Source organism: Erythrolamprus reginae, chromosome 2, assembly GCF_031021105.1.
Source record: "Erythrolamprus reginae isolate rEryReg1 chromosome 2, rEryReg1.hap1, whole genome shotgun sequence".
Lineage (NCBI taxonomy): Eukaryota > Metazoa > Chordata > Lepidosauria > Squamata > Dipsadidae > Erythrolamprus > Erythrolamprus reginae.
Window position 1 is genome coordinate 308,089,570 of NC_091951.1, and position 18,845 is coordinate 308,108,414.

The following is an 18,845-nucleotide window of genomic DNA, read 5'->3' on the forward strand; positions in this document are numbered from 1 at the left end:
GGCTCTTGTATTTACTAGCATCCAGTATAAGATTGATATTGTGGATCTTGTACTGGTTATTTATTCAGTTCTGGGTATAATGCCAGAGTATCTTCTCCAAACTGCTTCAGTATCTTCTAGCAGAGTTGGGCAGAGCCACTGCCAAAATGTATTGTTGTTCAATGGCAACACCAATACTATGGAATGATCTCTTCTCAGAGATCAAGATTACCTCCTCGTTTTTCAAAGAAAGTGCAGCTCTTTAGAAAATCCTTTCAATCTAACTGTTGCCTCCCATTGCCATTTTCTTAGAACCCATGGTGTGTTTTTCCCCTTTCACTAAGAACAAAAACATGGCAGGAAGAAGTCTTTGCTAGATCTTTTATTTGTCTGCAATGGCTCATATTTAATATTAAATATTTTCTAGCAATCATTCTTGCAAGTTTAGCATTTATATAAGCTATTACAGTAGTGCTTTGTTCTAAGACAGGGTTCCTCATTAGAGGATTTAGGGAAATGGGAATACATGGCAGCCCCCCCCCCCATTCCAAAATAAGGAGTTTGGGCTACATAATTATTCCAATAATTGGTAATAGCTGCACCAGAAGGCAAAGGATGTTACTGCATCGTCTGATGACTTATATTTTACAGTTTTAGATATCAGAAAGGCTGGGCACTGATTATCCAGCATATTATGAGGCACTGCAATATTAAAGCTATTACCCTTTTAATGCCAAAATGTTGCAAGGTTATTGTTCAGTAAAGCCTCTGTCTAATTTTCATTCTGGGTCCATTGTCTTTCTCCCTGCTCTACATTATGAAGATACAAGTGTCTGAGAAAGTATCAGCTGCATTTTTTTCTCCTTTAGGTGCACGGTTAAAGAAAAGTTGTTTCAGATCAGAGGCTAGCATTGATAGTTGCATAGGTATTTTTCACTAGATCTACACATCATGGTTTAAATTATGGTTTTTAGAATAAAGCAGTTTGTCAAGTTGGCAGAAAAATCTGAAACAAATATAGTTAACAGATCATGACAGTTAAATCTGTGTGAAGTGCTAAGCCCCTGTCTGTCTGTCTGTCTGTCTGTCTCTCTATCTATCTACCTACCTATCTACAGTATCTACCTACCTACCTACCTACCTACCTATCTATCTATCTACAGTATATCTATCTATCTATCTATCTATCTATCTATCTATCTATCTATCTATCTATCTATCTATTATCTATCATCTATCTTAATGTAAGGACAATCCATTGCCATGATTACACCATGATTTTTAAATATGAAAAGAGATGGCATTTGGGCAGAACATATGACAGATCATTCTCCATTGTGTTTCAGAAATGTGACCTATATTTCACTTAAAATAATATATGTATTATACAGAGCTGTGGTGGCACTGTAGTTAGAATGCAGTATTGCAGGCTAATTCTGCTGACTGCCAGGCGTTCAATTCTGATTGGCTCAAAGTTGAGTCAGACTTCCACCTTCCAAGGTTGGTAAAATGAAGACCCAGATTGTTGGGGAGAATATGCTGACTCTGTAAACTGCTTAGAGAAGGCTGTAAAGCACGATGAATCTGTAAATAAGTCTAAGCGCTATGTTGTGTACCTGTCAAGAGATGGATAGTGTAGTGGTTTGTCTCTTTAATTTCCCTGCTGCCCATTGGAGATTATATGCACAGTTTTGAAGTATTTTGCTTTCTTTTTTAACTACTGGAAAGAACTTAGGGCCACCAAATTTAGAATTCTTCATTGGATTAGTCCTTGCCATTGCCCTGAGATAGTTGTATTGTGTTGGGGGTGCTGGTTATGCACTGAGGGAGCTCAACCAATCTTATTGTACATATGTTGTGCAGTGACAATAAAGATTTGATCTGAATTGAAAACACCTGTTCTCCTACTTGCACACATAGACCTTCCACTACATGGCAACCTGATGATAGGTCAAGTGATCTCTGAGAGACCCAAGACCCCTTTGCTTTATATAAAAAAATCCCCAACTTTTTAGTTTGACCAGTAAGAGCAAAAAAAGGGGACTTAGGTCAGCAGCCACCAATCAGTGGTCCATGGATCCCTGGTGATCCCTGCAGAAAAATTATTTGCAATTTTTATATTGCACTAAATACTATTTATCTTTTTTTTAAAAAAATCATTAGTGGTCCGTGAGATTTAAAATAATGAACTTAGTCTGAGGTCCGAAAGGTTGGTGACCTCTAGTTTAGGGAACATACAATTTGGGAATAGACTCCTGAAGAAGAAATATTTTTTATTTATCTATCTATTTATTTACTTATTTATTATATTTGTCAAACAATTATAGTATGGTAATTTGTATAAATAAAACATTAGAAAAGTAATGATGAAAAGTAATGATAATAGGACAGGGATGGTAGGCACAATGGCATTTTTTTAAAGAAGATGGGAGGATATCCCTTTGCTACAAATACTGGAATTGTATCTTCAGTGTGAAGAATGGAAATAATTTTGTTGTTGTTGCTTTAAAAAAATGGCCCTTGTGTTTAAAGGCATTCCTGAAACATATGGACGATTAGGAAAGGGCACCAAGAGCTGCCAAAAGCCCCTGCCTGACTGAATGAATCCACTCAACGCCAACGGCCAAGCAGATAATCTGAAAATTCGTGTGCTGCTTTTATACCACAAATCCCCCCCACCCAAAAAAAACCAAAAATCCTGCTTATTTCGTCCTGCCTAAGAGCTTCCGTTGCCCTGGGAGCCGAAAGGCCAAAGACCCGACCTCTGAGTCTGAGAGAGAGAGAAAGAGAGAAAGGAAGAAAGGGAGGGAGAGAGAGAGAGGGGAAGAGAGAAAGGAGGAGAGGGAGAGGAAGAGAGAGAAAGGGAGAGAGGAAGAAAGGGAGGTAGGGAGAGAAAGAGAGAGGGGGGAAGAGAGAAAAAGAGAGAACGGAAGGGAGGGAGGGAGAGTGGGGAAGAAAAGTAGGGAGAGAGGGGGAGAAGAGAGAAAGGGAGGGAGAGGAAGAGAGAGAGGAAGAAAGGGAGAGGGAGGGAGGGAGAGAGAGACTAAACGCCCGTGTGGCTGGCTGAGATTTGAGCGAAGCTTTTCCTCTGGAGCCAAGCGATTCCAAAAATGCGCGACTTCTTTCGAGGCGGCGTGAATCTCCGGTACGATTCTCCCCCCCCCCCTTCCCCAAATTAACCCCTTCAACCGAGAAACTTGAGGGCGGTTAAGATTCAAAGGGGAGGAGCAATTCGGCCTTGACCAAAGCCGGAGCCCCTCGCCTTCCCGGGCTTCTCGCCGCCCCTCGACCGGCCGCCTGCCGAGCGCGTGGCTCGGGTCACACAGCGAAGAAAACTCGAAGCGGGCCGATCTGGCCGACTCAAGCAAAGCCGCCCTTTGAAGCACCGCGGCGGCGGCGGCATTTTCTTTGAGGGCCTTCCTGCGAGTGGCGCGAAAAAGGACGAAGTGACGCTTTTGGGCTCCTCGAGGCGGGGGAATGGCGGGAGCGCGATTGCTTCAAAAACCGGGGTGGGTGGGTGGGTGGGTGTCGTGGTGTTGGTGGTTGTCCTGCGTAGGTCACAGCCTTGTCCTACTTCCCTTTGACTTGCTTTGCTTGTGGGCGGGTGGAGCCAGTTAGTCCTGGAAGTGGGCTGTCACCCACGGAAGTTTATGAGGGAACGCAACACACCGGTGTTTAAGGGAGTCCAGCCAGATTCATTTTTTTGAGTTTAAACTGGTGGGTGTCCAAATTCCAGAAGGTACAGAACTTTCCCGGCTTCTTTTATGATTGCTTTGAAGCAAAACACCCCCTCCCCCCAATCAGTTTTCCGATACCTGTCGATTTTCTGGTTTTAAAATGGGAACGAGTGAAGGGTGAAAGGGGGTAAGCTGAACCATTGAGGGATACCGCATCTGATTACTGCAAAACGGGTAAAGTGAAACGCGCGGGCTTGTCATCGCCGTTTCCCTTGCTTCTTTGGCTGGCAAAGTTCCTGGGTTTTTTAACCTTAGTGCCATTAGAATGTTAGGAACGGAAGTTTTTCTCTCCTCCCCCCGCTTCCCCCACTCCTCAAAATCTTTCCATACTGGGAAAATATTTCGCCTCTCCAATTTCTGTCTGCTCTGCTATTATTAACATTTGCCTGGGAGTTCTCAGGGATGGGGGCGTAGCTCAGTGGCAGAGCCGCGCAGGCTTGGCAAGGCGGATGTTCCCTGCTTCGCAGCCCCTGGCGCTTCCTGGCAGTGCTGCGAAAAATCGAGCCTCAAAAAGTGTCAGTTGTGGCGGGCTTAGGTGGCCGGCAGGCTGACTTTTATTAGAGGCAATATGCTCCTCCTAATACTATGTGGAAGGTTGCGGTGCACCGTGTAATTCCATTAACTCAAATCTCCCCCTACCTGATGGCCTGCCAATTGGGGCCGCAGCTTCCAGAATCCCAAACAGTCACGGTAGGTGAGGAATTCTGGGAATTGCAGCCCTACTAAGCCCTTCTGCCTAGTATTAAGTTGGGGAAGCTAATCTATTTATAAACTGACCCAAGCAGGTGCACTGATATAGAACATAATATGCTTCTCCAGAGTCAAAGTGTGTTCCTTTTCCTCAGTATCCACAAATGCAACACTCTTGACATTCTCCCGTTTCTGAAAAAGCACCTTTTATCTACATAACCCTTTTGACAGACTGAGAACTTGCTGTGTTTTACATATCTGATGTTCATGAGTGCAAATACACAACACTTGTTTTCTTACCTTTACTACTTAGACAATCTACTTAGACAATCTAAACCTATTTATATTTACTCGGACAATCTAAACCTATTTATATTTACTCGGAGTAAATTCCATAATATCCAGTGGGGAAAAAATGTAAGGAAATGTCTGAGGATTACTACAACCTTAAAAACTGTCCCTAAATGACAGTATTTTCCATCCAATTCTGAATTCCTCTACATTTCAGAATTCTGCTTCTTTCCTTTGAAACATACCTTTATTTTTTGCCTTAATTAAACAAACCTTAGTTGATATGTATCAGGCACAATGCCTATTAAAGAGAAAACCAAACCATTATGGTCTGTCAAAATAAACTCAGAGAACTCTGCCTAGCCAAACACTTGAGAGACCAATCATTCTATGAAAATGCCTGTGCATATGTTGTGCCTGTAGAGCTGTATCAAATGTAGGAGGAATTTGTTAATTTGCAAGCCTTTAAAATGGTCTCACAGATGGAGGAGGAAGATATTTGAAATAGCAAAAAAAAGTCAGAGTGCAAGGTAGTCATTTTTACCTGTGAGTAAAACATAAAACATAGTAGAACTTAAAAACCAATGTTTTTGTTAGAAACTTAGTACTGCATGAATAAAATATGTATATTGCATGTGTTGAGGTGTTCATGTTCTTTCTATTTCCCCCAGTTCCTTTACAAAGAGAATAATAGGGACTCACTATGCTGTTTGTATTAGACAGTTTATTTACATATTTATTTACTTATTATTTATTTATTAGATTTGTATGCCGCCCCTCTCCGAAGACTCAGAGGGGCTCACAACAATAAAACAGTACAAATCCAATAGTAAAAGCATATTAAAACTCTTAATATAAAAAGCAATCATACATCTCATACAAACCATACATAAAACAAAAACGGTCCAGAGAAATCAATTTCCCCATGCCTGACGACAGGTGGGTTTTAAGGAGCTTGTGAAAGGCAAGGAGGGTGGGAGCAACTCTGATATCTGGGGGGAGTTGGTTCCAGAGAGTTGGGGCTGCGACAGAGAAGGCTCTTCCCCTGGGTCCCGCCAGACGACATTGTTTAGTGGACAGGACCCGAAGAAGGCCGACTCTGTGGGACCTAACCGGTCGCTGGGATTCGTGCGGCAGAAGGCGGTCTTGGAGATATTCTGGTCCGATGCCATGAAGGGCTTTATAGGTCATAACTAACACTTTGAATTGTTACCGGAAACTGATCGGCAACCAATGGAGACTGAGGAGTGTTGGTGTAACATGGGCATACCTAGGGAAGGCCATGATAGCTCTCGAGCTGCATTCTGCACATCTGAAGTTTCCGAACACTCTTCAAAGGTAGCCCCATGTAGAGAGCATTACAGTACTCGAACCTCGAGGTGGTGAGAGCATGAGTGACTCTGAGCAGTGACTCCCGGTCCAGGTAGGGCCACAACTGGTACATCAGGCGAACCTTGGCAAACGCCCCCCTCGCCACAGCTGATTGTTCTCTAATGTAAGCTGTGGATCGAGGAGGACGTCCAAGTTGCGGACCCTCTCTGAGGAGGTCAGTAATTCCCCCCTCCCCCAGGGTAATGGACGGACAGATGGAAATGTCCTTGGGAGGCAAAACCCACAGCCACTCCGTCTTATCAGGGTTGAGTTTGAGTCTGTTGACACCCATCCAGACCCTAACAGCCTCCACTGCTTCATTGATTGTTTAGATGTCTCATGAAAGCCAGTTAGTATGAGAGGAATAGTCATTAAATAATATCAGTTGCTTAGCCTTATATACTGTTCTGTCTGGGTCATATCTGGGTCACTCCAGAAGCCAATACCAACCCAAAAAGAGAATCCAGACACACTGGTAAAAGGCAAAGGCAATTTATATAATTCAAGGAAAACACAGGTAACATAAAATGTCCTTACAAACAGGAAAAACGCTGGAACTTCAAATATATACACGAAGGGAATAGTCCATGAAGCAATACCAGATTCTTGCTGCCAAGACGAAGCTGTAGATAGCAAACAGATGCCTCCCACGAGTCTTCCAGACTGCGAGGCCACAAGCCAAGATCAGAGACGCTGAGAATCAAAACAGGTCACTGCAACTCCAATTGATAACACTCCACATGGCTTCAAGGCCTTGCCTGCCTTTTAAACCCTGCTGATGAGGACCACACCCAAACCCAGATGTTTCTAATTCACTGGTGAAAATATTTCTTTAACTGCTCCTTTCGTTGCTATGAACGTCTCTGTCTCATGTCAATGACAGCTTGTGTGTCATCACCTAATGACTCCAAGCTACTGGCTGAGCTCTCATGCTGTTCTCCTTCATCCCATTCCTGACTCTCCTCTCCCCGTCCGACTGTTCAGCCCCCTCCTCTGCGCTGTCATCCTCCTCCGGGCATGGAGCCAGCAGAGACACAGCTGGTCCCTGAGCAGCCTCAGGCTGAATCACAACATATACTGTAGTTGTACTGCATGAACTATACCTTATTGTAAAAATCTTTTCAATCTTTTCAAATTCTCTCCTCCCCCACTCTATTTTGCTGATATTTAAACAGTTAAAGAGTGATTCTCCCTGGTTCCCAAGGAGGGGGCCATATCCCACAGGGGACAATAGTAGAGCCTATTACAAAATATAAAGGCTTAAAATTTAGCAAGATATTAAAAAGCAACATCCTATATACAAGTACAGCATTGGACTTTGAAGAACTTGGATAAAAAAAATATTGACACTTTTGAACAAATCCAGAGTTCTCATTGAAGTCGGAAGGAAGGAAGGAAGGAAGGAAGGAAGGAAGGAAGGAAGGAAGGAAGGAAGGAAATAAATAAATTAATTAATAATAACTAACTACCTACCTACCTACCTAACTAACTAACTAACTAACTAACTAACTAACTAACTAACTAACTAACTAACTAACCAGGCTCAAGTTATTCTTCAGACACATTATGCAAAGAGGAGGCTCTGGTTTTGGGGAAAATGGGAGCTAAAGATAAGAGGAAGACCAAAAACAAAGTTACCGTGGCAATGGATGCACAACTTGAAAACCTGAAGGACCAGATAGTGACAGATTGTTATGGAGAGCATTTATCTATGTCAGGGGTGTCAAACTTTGGGGCCATGCGCTGGATGCATCACGAGCTGGCCACGCATACCTCCATTTTAGGGAAGAAGGGAAAAGTTGCATTACATCGTGTGACAATGTGATGCTGCAAGTTTGACACCCCTCATCTATGTGGATGCTAAAAATCAATACCAACTTGATGACAAATAAACAATTAAAACATATAAATGAGGAGAGTGGTAGGAAGCATCACTTTTCATTTGTTAATAATAATAATAATAATAATAATGATAATAATAATAATAATAATAATAATAATAATAATTTATATTTGTATGCCGCTCCTTTCTGAGGACTCGGGGCGGCTCACAACAACTCACTATTAACTCACTATTTTCTATAGAAATCATCAAAAGATCTCACAGTGGATCAAGATTAATTTTAAATTAATATATTAGTATCTGTTGTTAAGACTAACCACACAGGATTTATTTTATCCCGATAATGCATAGAATATTGTATAATGCACATATACAAATAAAGTACACAAATAAAAATTTGGACAGGTAATGATAATGGTAGTTTTAACTAAAGATACAATGCTGACATAAAGCCATCTTTTCAACATTTTTCCATTAAATATAAAATCTTAAATAATGCCATAATAATTTGAATTTAATTTATTCAGCATGATGAATAAGTCAGATAATATGCATATACATTTATTGAAAAAGCTAAAACTCTTAAAAATTATACCAAGTATTGAGCATATCTTATATTTGCATTTATTTCAGCCTGGTATTCTATTCTAGACCTGGTGTAAGAGTTGGCTCACTATTATTATAATTCAGCTTTTCAAAGAATTCTAATGGAATTTATTAAAAATGGTTGATTTTTAAACTTGTTCCTAATATGTAGTTTCTAAGTGATAGCAGCTATTTGCCTAAAGCATAAAAGGAGTTATTTTCAAAGGTTTTCATACAAATTGCTTAACAAATAAAGACCTGTATTTTAATAATCTCTTACTGTTGTGCTTTTAAACATTCAAGGTGCCGACTAAGAGTTGTAAACTGTGAAGTAACTACTATGGAACAGATTAAGTAAAGCAAATGACTTTGAAAATAAAGAGAGTGGACGTGGTAAGTGTTATATTCTTTTTTTCATTTACATCATTCAATATTTCAAGCTCTGTTTATTAGTTTCGTTCTGTACATTTTAAAAAGTTAAAGCGTAGGATAAACCCGGCAGTAGTATGTACTAAAAGGTAGACTAATAACAAAGACTTTCTATAATCATAATGTATTGTACATTATACCATTTTAACTGTAGCATGCAATTTATATTCAGGTGTCACTTTTCAGCACCTAGCTTTGAAAATATATTTTACAATTAATTCATTTCCAAGAAATTACATACATTTTCTTTCTCCCCTGTGGACTCTGAAATATTTAAATTACCCTTCTGGAATCTATATCCTATTATAATGAGATTCTGGGAATTTACATGTTATGTGAAATTATAAAAGTAATATGGATTGAAATAATGTTCTGAATAAGTGGGAGAACAAATAAAGTATTGTTGATCTTGAGGGGAGATTAATCTCTAGCCTTGATTTTATTTTTTTTAGAATAGGTTACTCTGACACCTACTCCAATTAATTCTATGTGTGCAAGTGAGCGAGAGAGAAAGAAAGAGTTATAAAGCTCACTATAAAAGCTGTATCAAAAGCTTTAGATCATGCTTAAAAGCAAGCGGATATGAGAAGTATTTCAGCCAACCACTTTTTAAAGATGGGATGGATTTGATGAAATAAAAACAGTGTTTACTAACCTTGACAACTTTTAAGATCTGTGAACTTCAATTTCCAGAATTATTCATCCAACACTGGAGTTGAGGTCCACATGTCTTAAAGTTGTGAAGGTTGAACAACACTGAAGTAGAGTAAAGAGAGTAATAAGGTGGACTGGACCCTAGATAGAAAATGGAAACCACAGTACCCAGGGTTACGATGCATAAACTGTGGGACTATTTTCAACATAACCTTGGCTCCCTGTAATTTAAATGTCATTTTTACAGTGTAAATTGGCAGGCTCATTACTGTTAAAGAATTAAACATTTGACTATCATTCTAAAATGAGAAAGAACTTGGGTAATTACTGAAAGAGGATGTTAACTGAGCTCACCATGAAATAATCATATTCGTAAGGGAAACAGACACTTGGCTACACCTCAGCCCTTCAGTAAGGTTATAGAAGGGTTGATTATTCCAATAATTACACCTCCTGTTGTGCTTTTTTTTTTTTTAAGTCAGATGTAAGTTTCAGGTGGAAGGCTGGGAAACAGTGCAAAATTTCTGTTTCCTGTTGCCAGCAGGCCTGTGCCTAACAGGAACCTTTAATCTTACCTTTCTGGAAAGAATCCAGAGGGGATTTGCTGCCAATTATTGGCTGTTTGTAACACATGTTTTAAAAATATGGTCTAGAGGTAACATTTCAATGTAAATTATATCGAATTCTAAATGACACAGGAAGATTCCACAGGTGTTGTAAGAGCTATTTTTATTTGTTCACTAAAATGTTCTCTATTGAGTTTTGAGAATTAAAGAAACTGTAATGTTTGGCTGGTATAGTTTGTCTACAAGGGATTGCAAAGGGTTTTTTTCTTTCAACAAAACAAAACAAAACAGTAGCACGTCTTGCTCATTGCCTTGAGGATCTTTTCTTTGACTGAAAAAATATTACCATTAACTGCCGAGTATAGTCTTAATATAAAATCATTACTATTAAAAGAATTATTCTAATAATGAATACTAAGATGCAGATCTGGATCAGAAGCAAAGGTGGCCTTCACATACTTTAACAACCGGTTCACCAAAAACATGAACCCACCCATCTGCCCCCTTCGCACCACTAATCAGAAGCTAAGCAAATTGAAGATTTATTAGTATTTGAATGGGAAATGTTAGGAAATTCAAAGGCTGTAAACCAGTAGTGGGTTCTAAAATCTGTTGTCCACAACACAACACTTCTGTGCAAAAGTATCCCGGTGGGTGGGCGAGCCACCCGACGCTGCTACTGGTTCGCAGAACTGGGCCACTCCGGGAACAACCCACCACTGCTGTAAACTACTATCAGTACAGGATTTTTTTTTTAAAAAAACCCAAAACATCCATCCTGGATGAAGGCTGTAGTAAAGTCTTTGAAACATTTACCAAGAAATTTCATGGGCATGTACATGAAATACAGGATTATAGCTTGATATGAAGTATATGTATATGTGTATCTATGTAGAAAATATAGAGACAACGCATATGATATCTGAATCCATAGAATTTGCATTTATTTTGATGCTGTCATTTTCTTATTCCAGGCTATAAAATCAAAACCACGCTAACCTTTTCTCTATCCAGAGAAGTTTGTTTTTAGTTTTACATTTTACTGATTTTTTTTGCAGAAAGAAAGACATTGGCTAGAATTTAGTATTGCTGTACAGTACTATTTTTTAACACCTCAATTTAAAATAATCCTAATAAGAAAGCTTTAAGAAGTTTTTGGGACATTTTAGAACTGTATAAAACTGCTGTATTGTGTAATATAAAGTACCTAATGGTGGTTAGATTGCTGAACTATAATTCCCATAGGATAAAATGAAGTTCAAGCAGTATTTAAAATCTCCAACTTTCTTTTATTTACTAACATGGAACTAAAATCTTCAACAATCAATCCTGATTACATAAACAAAAATTAAGCGTTAAAATAATGTAGCATATGAAAGCCAGCTCCTAAATTCTATTTATTTTAGCTTACCTTGCAGAGATCATGTATATTTAGGTCTACAATTCATATACTAAATGATCTAGTATTAAATAGTACTAAAATTGTGCTTCATGCATAGGATTATGGAAGCTGTCTTGAAGAAGGAACACAACAGTCATTACATATATAAACAGCAGCTCATTCCTGATAGGGAGGAAAGAATAAGAAGGAAACTCAAGATTTTCCTGCCTTGATTTTCTTTGGTATTAGAACAGAGAGGTATATACTCTAATCAGGCTTTCAAAATTCTGTTATTACAGCCTGCAACAATAAAGTAGAATTTCAGTAGTCCTTGTGGAGTCCGTTTTCTGACCTGACCTATGTCAAAAAAGGCTAATAAAGCTGCAAAATAAGACAAATGTGGCTTATTTATTGAGAAGTATATTAATGTCATTTATAGTAAAGTCACTGATCAGGTCTCTATTTTGCTGTATTAACAGATCATCTCTCTGAAGGCATCCTCACTGCAAATGGATAGATTGTGCTCTAGAAAAGGAAAAAGATATTTCCTTCCTTTTTTGTAACTTCCAAACAATTTACTTCAAAAGGAATATTGAATTTGAACTCCGTAAACCAGCTTGAGTTGCCATGGGTGAATAGGCAGCAATATAAATTCAATCAATCAATCAATCAATCAATCAATCAATCAATCTATCTATAGATATTTCTCTTTATAAATAAATAAAATATGCATTCTCTAATAAAGCTATAGCCATCTGTTTTAAGGTCTATTGTCTGATTGATGGGAAAAAATGATATGAGTCAACAACATTTAGGAGATTTTAAGATCTATGAATCAAAGTACAAGAGATTTAAGAGCATACTTTAAAATGAAAACTGGTACAAAAATAAGCCCCACTAAAAACAGCGGTGCTTCATTCTGATTGCAAATATCTAGGCATGCTCTATTAAATTTTTCATGACTGAGGAAATGTGTTTAAGGCATGCTTATAAGCATGTATGCATCGATCAATTTTTATAATATCCCATGTGTGATGCATATATTACTACTTACATGTGTAAACAGTCATTTCAGATCAAATATAGTTCATGTAAAACACAATACTTTTGGAAAAAGCAAAGTACCACATCTTACTGGGATTCATTGTGTGATATCTTTTTGATTGATGTAGATTGCAGCACTTGTGTAAATAAGAGTGCATAGCAATTATTCTTAAACCAGAACTGTAGTGAGGATGCTATGCAATTCTATAGTTTCAGATATTCTTAGATTTCTCCATTTGAATCACTGCTTCTCTGCTCCTAATATGTAAATAAACTTTTCAGTAAAAACTTTTGAAAATGCCAATCAATTATGAAAATATTTTTAGGGTCTCTGGCAAGTCAACCTCATAATGAATAAAATATGAAAATGTCTTCTTAATGGTTCTAATCTGATATTGTTTTCTAAAGTATACTGTCAAAAGGACACAAAACTTTTTTCACTTAAATAGTATAAATTATTCTACTTTTTTCATCTCTATTATTTCAATTCTAAAAGAGAATAGATCTGTCTGTATCCATTTTAATTTTTCAAAATAATAAATATAGGGAACCAAGGAAATAATAAAAGTACAAATACTGTAAATATATAAAGGTAAAAAAATGAACAATGTTTAAGCTACAAACATATTTATAGTGAAGCATACTTAGTACAGAATCACTTTTTTCTTTGGTACGTTCAATTCAATCTTGATACATGGTGACTTACATGGAGTCCAAGTAGCTTTTATGACAATATTTTTGGATTACTTCTATCCTTGGCCTAAAAGAGACTGACCCATAGTCACCAGTGACTTAAGGCAGGACTAGCTCTCCTGTTTTCTAACCACTTTAACAATCACACTCTTTTTAATAAGACAGAATAATGGAGACATCGTCTATTCCCCATTCCATCTTATTGTAAATCTGGATCTGAACACAAGACGCCCACCAAAGGTCTGCATAATGATTTTTAAAAAGCTCCTTGATAGCACGAATGTCAAAAAGTCAGAATGACAACAATGGTTGCACAATTGCAACTGCTAGCTTGACTTTATGATCCTATCCTGTGGACACCCATGTTTCGTAACACAAGACAGTATAGGACGTAAATTTAAAAAAATATTGCAGGAAAATGTACTTGAAATCATAATAATAAATTAAGGGATTGATCTTCATAGATTTCCACTCATCCACTGGTTTCTCTAAATGCTTAATATAATTATTATTATCTATAATGCCATCTATATGCTGGAGCTTATACAAAGCTTTAGAAATCTTACTTAAATAATGTAGTACAGAATATACTTCAATGGTAGTTGCATGTACTGTATTGTATTTATTATGTAGTGCTGGTGAAAAACTTAGTACTAAAAACTAAGTACTATCAGAGAAGTTTACCTTGTAAGATAGTGAATCATTCCAACATCATAAAAACTTTAATTCTCCATAAGCCCATCATCCAAAAGAAATGATGATGTAATATTGATTTTTTTTAAAAAATGTATAAATGGGCAAAATAACCCCATCTTAATTCTGGAGGAACCACCATGTCATGCGCTTTGCAATTTCACTACGACCACTTGGAGATTACTACAACTGGTAGAAAATTTAATTAGTTCATGAAATGTATCAGGAAAATGAATATGCTTTACTTGGCTTCAACACAAATGAAATGTCATAGCTTTCTGCAGCTGAGTTGAGACATTTCCAGTGTTTTAATGGCACAGAATCATTTTTGCACTTATATGAGAATCCCCTCATTTAACCTGTTTCCAGTCTCCTTTGCTTTCAGAGATTGTGCCTTTAGAAAAAAAGAATTACTTTACCTTGGCCCTGAAATATTTAATTACAAGCATTTTATTTCTCCCCAAAATTACAAAACAATTGTGCAAAAGGATGCATTGATATCTGAAGAAAGAGGAACAAAAGAGAAAGTAGTATTGTACTAAACACCAAGGTTGGCCATTCTGGAATCCATATTAGGTCAATATCTTAATTTCAGCAATTGAAAGATTGTAGGACTAACTGAAATGCCTCATAACACAGTGAAAATACATTCAAATTCTTCCTTAGGAAAAAAGTTAAGCCACAAACAAGAGTGAGAAGAAGAAAATGTTCCTGTGCAAAGTAATGGGGGTTTTGTTCACTAAGTGCCCTATTTTCCCTGGCCTCCCATGTTGGTGAGTCACATTTTGCCCAAAGTTCTGAAGAAGGCAAAGTTTCAGCATAAAGTTGCTGTGGGTGATAATAATAGAAGAACATCCGGATGGCATCATCTTTAAAATTATTGTATTAAGGGCAACAATCATCTTTGATGTATTGATCCCCCACCTTTTCCCATGGGTGCATAAATGGCAGGCCGCAAATGTTCACAAAAACAACCCCAAAACAGTCAAGTTGTCAAGTTGTATGGTTGGGGCCCTAGGACCGTCCCTTTTCTGGAAGGTCACTTCGTGTCAGGCTGAAAGGGAGCTTTAGAGTACTTCCAAGGAAAGGCGTGCGTAGGATTGCAGCCTGCGGTGACGAAGCCAAGGCCACTCTCGCTTTCTTGACTACTCCCGCGCGATGCTGAAGCGGTGAGTTGGCACGGCAGCTTTCTGGAAGCGAAGCGTTTGCACGGAGGATAGGTGCACTCTTGCTAGCAAAAAGCACACCGCGCCAAAGAGTGCCTTAAAAGTCAGGAATCAGCCAGGAAAAAAGAGAGGTTCGGTCATTTTTAGCTTATCCTGTGTCCTCGCCGAGCGGCTGCGTTTCTAATCTGCCTTTCTTCTCCTCTCCATCCTCGCCTTCAAAAAGTTTAGTCTCGGAGTTAAGGGCGGGCAGCCTGGCGCTTGGAGGCGGAAGTCTCGAACTAAAAGGAGCTAATTTTCAGACCCCAGGGTCTTCAGAAAGGTGCAGAGGCAAAAAGGGAGGAGAAATGTCAGCGGCCGTGATAAAAAAAAAAAGAGTGGAGAGAAAAAAAGGAGGGTGAGCCGCACCCGCTGCTTGTCCTGTATCTCATCCCTGCCAGATTCCGGTGGGAGGAGGAGGGGGGGGGGTTACCACGTTTCCAAAGTGCCTCGAAAGTTGGCCTGAGCCAGCTTCCCTTGGTGGAAGTCGGCGGGCTCCTTCGCCGAGTTTCCCCCCGCCGAGAACGGCGCAGGCTCACCCGTTTCCCTCTCCTCCCCCTCCCAATGACCCGCGGTCCGTTTTCTGCCGGAGGAGTTGCGTCCAGATCGGACGTTGAGGCGAAGCGGAAAACAAGAAAACAACGTGAGGGGGTTCGCGCCAAAACGAGTTGGCTCAAAACGACCGAGTCTTTGAAGCGAAAAGCCCTTCGCGCCCCGATCTCCAGAGAGCCTTTCTGAAAAGATCGCCGCTGGAGAAACGCGGGCTCCCTTCCCTTAAGCAACCCCGTCTCCCCCCTCTCCCTTGCTCCGGGTTTCTGGTCAAGAAGACCTCCTCAGCCCGGTTCCGGCAGCAACCTTGCCCTCTTTCCCTCAGCCCAATGTTTAAAACGCTCCCACGGAGAGAAAGGGGGGAGGGAAGAGCGGGCGAGCGACGCGACTCCCCCGCTCCGAGTGCGTGTAAATAACAACACGGGCTCGTCCTTCAGGCTTGGCTCCGAGGCATCTGCCGTTTCGCCAACTCTTCCTTAAAACCGCTAACCGAGCCCTCCCTTTACTGCTCTTCTCCCCCCACCCCACCCCACCCGACCCCCGGCCTGGAAACCCCCCCCCCCCACTAAAATTAGCAAAAATGTCAGGCATGGCAAGATTGATTCAGCCCCGATGCAATTATCATTTAAAAAGTGCTTGATTGAGGTGCCTGATGTTGGGTGATTTATTCTGCATACCATATACATAATTAAAGTAGGGTAGTGGAGTAATTTATCAATCTCGTTGAGACTTAGAGAAGGGGGCACGGAAGGCGGAAAGAGGGAGGAAAAGAACGGGGAGAGAGAGGGAGAGAGAGAGAGAGAGAGAGAGAGAGAGATCTTTGCTACCGCCTCTGCTCCGCTCGGTGCTGGTCGCTCTCTGCGCTCTTGTTTGTTTTATTAAAACGCGTTGGGGATGTGATCCCGCCCCCTTTTTTTCCAAGAGTGAAACTGATTCCCCCCCCCCCCCCAGCTCGGCAAGAGAGGGTCTTTCGTTTGGGATTGTGGGAGAGAGAAGGGGGAAAAAAGAGGGAGGAAAAAAAAGAAGAGGAGGAGGAGGAGGAAAGGCAGAAGGAAGAGCGAAGACCTCCGCCGGGCGTGGAGTTTTTGAATCCTCCCCTGCCTCTCTTCTCTCCCCCCCCTCCCCTCCTTCCTGCGATCCGCGATGTTACAAAGCCCGTGAGCTGTGCTTTCCCCATTCCGCCTCCTGTCACTTCCTTCCTGGACGCTCTCAGGACGAGTCCGCTTACTTTTAATCCGACCAGCAGCACGGGCACTTGCGCCCGCTTTGCACGCTTAGGGACACACACACACACTGCCGCCGCCGCCGCCGCCAGCGCCACCACAGAGCTTCTGGCGGTTCATTGGATTGATTTCCTTTTTTTTCTTTTTTCTTTTTTTCCCAAGGTTGTGTGTGTTTTGTGTGCGCGCGCGGTGGTGCGCGCGCGCGCCCGGGGGTGCATGTGTGGTTAACGAGGCTGCGTGCGTTGGACCAGGTGGGGAAAACATCTTACAAGGCTGGAAGAATTGGAAGCTTTTTCCCCCCGTTCCTCTTCCTCCTCTTCCTCCTTCTCCACCACCACCTCCCCCCCTGCTCTGTTCAATCACTTCTCTTTCTCTCTCTCTGTCTTGTTTCTCAAGAAGAGGGAGGAAAAAATAAAAGATCTCTCAAGGACTCGCCTGATCATCCAAACGTCTGCCATGTAAGTACACGTGCAAATTCCATTTTAGAAAGTCAGGCTGTGTTGACACTGCTGGGTTGTCTAATGACAGGCATTGTGATGTGTATGGCAGTAAAGTCAGGTGTCCCTGGGGATGGTTAGAGTCACCCAGCAGTAGATGGCTTTCAAGAAATGGGGCACTCTTTAAGTCACCTAGGTAAGTTGCTGAGAATTCCTTCCCTCTCTTCCCCTCCATCTGCTTGAGTGTTTAAACTTTCATGAAGTTAGTTCACGTCATCCGTGTATTTTGGTATTGTGAAGTGAGCTAGGGTTGTTTGTCTTTTAACATTTCGCCAAATGCTTATGACCTTGGAGTACTTACCCCATGAATTATCAAACAGTGCAGTGAAGAAATAACCTGGCATAAGAGCAAATGCCCTTTTAAACTTCGGGGTGTGTGCGGCACATCACTTTCTTATCGTGCTTTGGTTTCTATCACAGCATCTCTCCCAACATGTTTGCCTTAAGCTTTTTTTTATGAAATGGAGGAAATTGGAACATTTGAATGGAAAAGCAAGCAATGTTCCACTTTTGCACTCTTTCTAACTTTAGCTATAAGTTGACCAAGGTTGCATTGCACTTTGGCAGCCTAGAGGGTTTTTTTTCTATTAATTAAAACTTCAGGCTGAAGATGAGTATGAAAGAACAAGTGAAATCTATAGAGAATATGCTTTCATTATGAAAATATACATTAGTTATAGTTTCTTATAGGCTTCCTAACAGACTTGGCAATTTGGAGAAATTGCTTTTAATAATTCTGTTTATTAAAATATTTTAGAGTAATAGAATGTGGTGCTTTAATATTGATATTACTTGCAAATGTTGTGCAGTCTCATCTTTTAAGTAGCACAGATTGGACTTTAAATAAGATACTTATGGCATGTACTTTATATCTGCTACTGTTGGATAAGTAAGCAGCACAAGGGCAATCTGCCAGTACTGTATTTCAGAGGTGGACTAAAGATTCTTGGCTTGAGAAGAAATGTCTTTTAGTGAATTATAAAAGCAATTGTCTTTAAATGGTATTGGTTCTTTGATAGTTTTGATACAGTATATAAATATGTTCTAAGAGCCAATTGTCTTAGCTGTATGTTTGAAGTCTATAATACTTTAAATTGCATTCAGTAGTGATTGCATAACATAGATACCTACAGGAAATATAACACTAAGCTATAAAGCATAGCAGAGGCAGAGTACCTGTGAATTAATTCTTTTTTAAAGAGTAGTGTTCATGTATAACCAGTCTCGTTTGGGTTTTTTTTTCAATTTAAGATTTTAACATATACTCACATTGTATCAGATAGTCTGGGAGCATCATTTAAGATTAATGGATTTTCATTACAAAGCTTTGATGAGCTGTAGCTCAGTATCACAATAATAAAAGTACTGTATTTTTTATAATGCCAGAAGTTATGGGCAATAAAATCCATGCATTTAGG

At 40.0% G+C, this 18,845-nt stretch overlaps 1 protein-coding gene across 5 annotated transcripts in view; it reads left to right on the forward strand.

Moving 5' to 3' along the window:
* Positions 1–3,090: 3,090 nt before the first annotated feature.
* MEF2C (myocyte enhancer factor 2C) overlaps positions 3,091–18,845 on the forward strand; it is a 204,019-nt gene continuing 188,264 nt past the window's right edge. The window contains exons 1-2 of one of the 5 annotated variants that reach the window (XM_070743055.1): positions 3,091–3,124; positions 8,800–8,889. The gene's annotated coding sequence lies outside the window, so the exon portion shown is untranslated. Of the gene's footprint in view, positions 3,125–8,799; positions 8,890–15,100; positions 15,126–16,845; positions 17,389–17,538; positions 17,564–18,845 lie in introns of those variants that run through there. The other 4 variants (XM_070743056.1, XM_070743058.1, XM_070743052.1 and 1 more) reach the window with 4 other exon arrangements.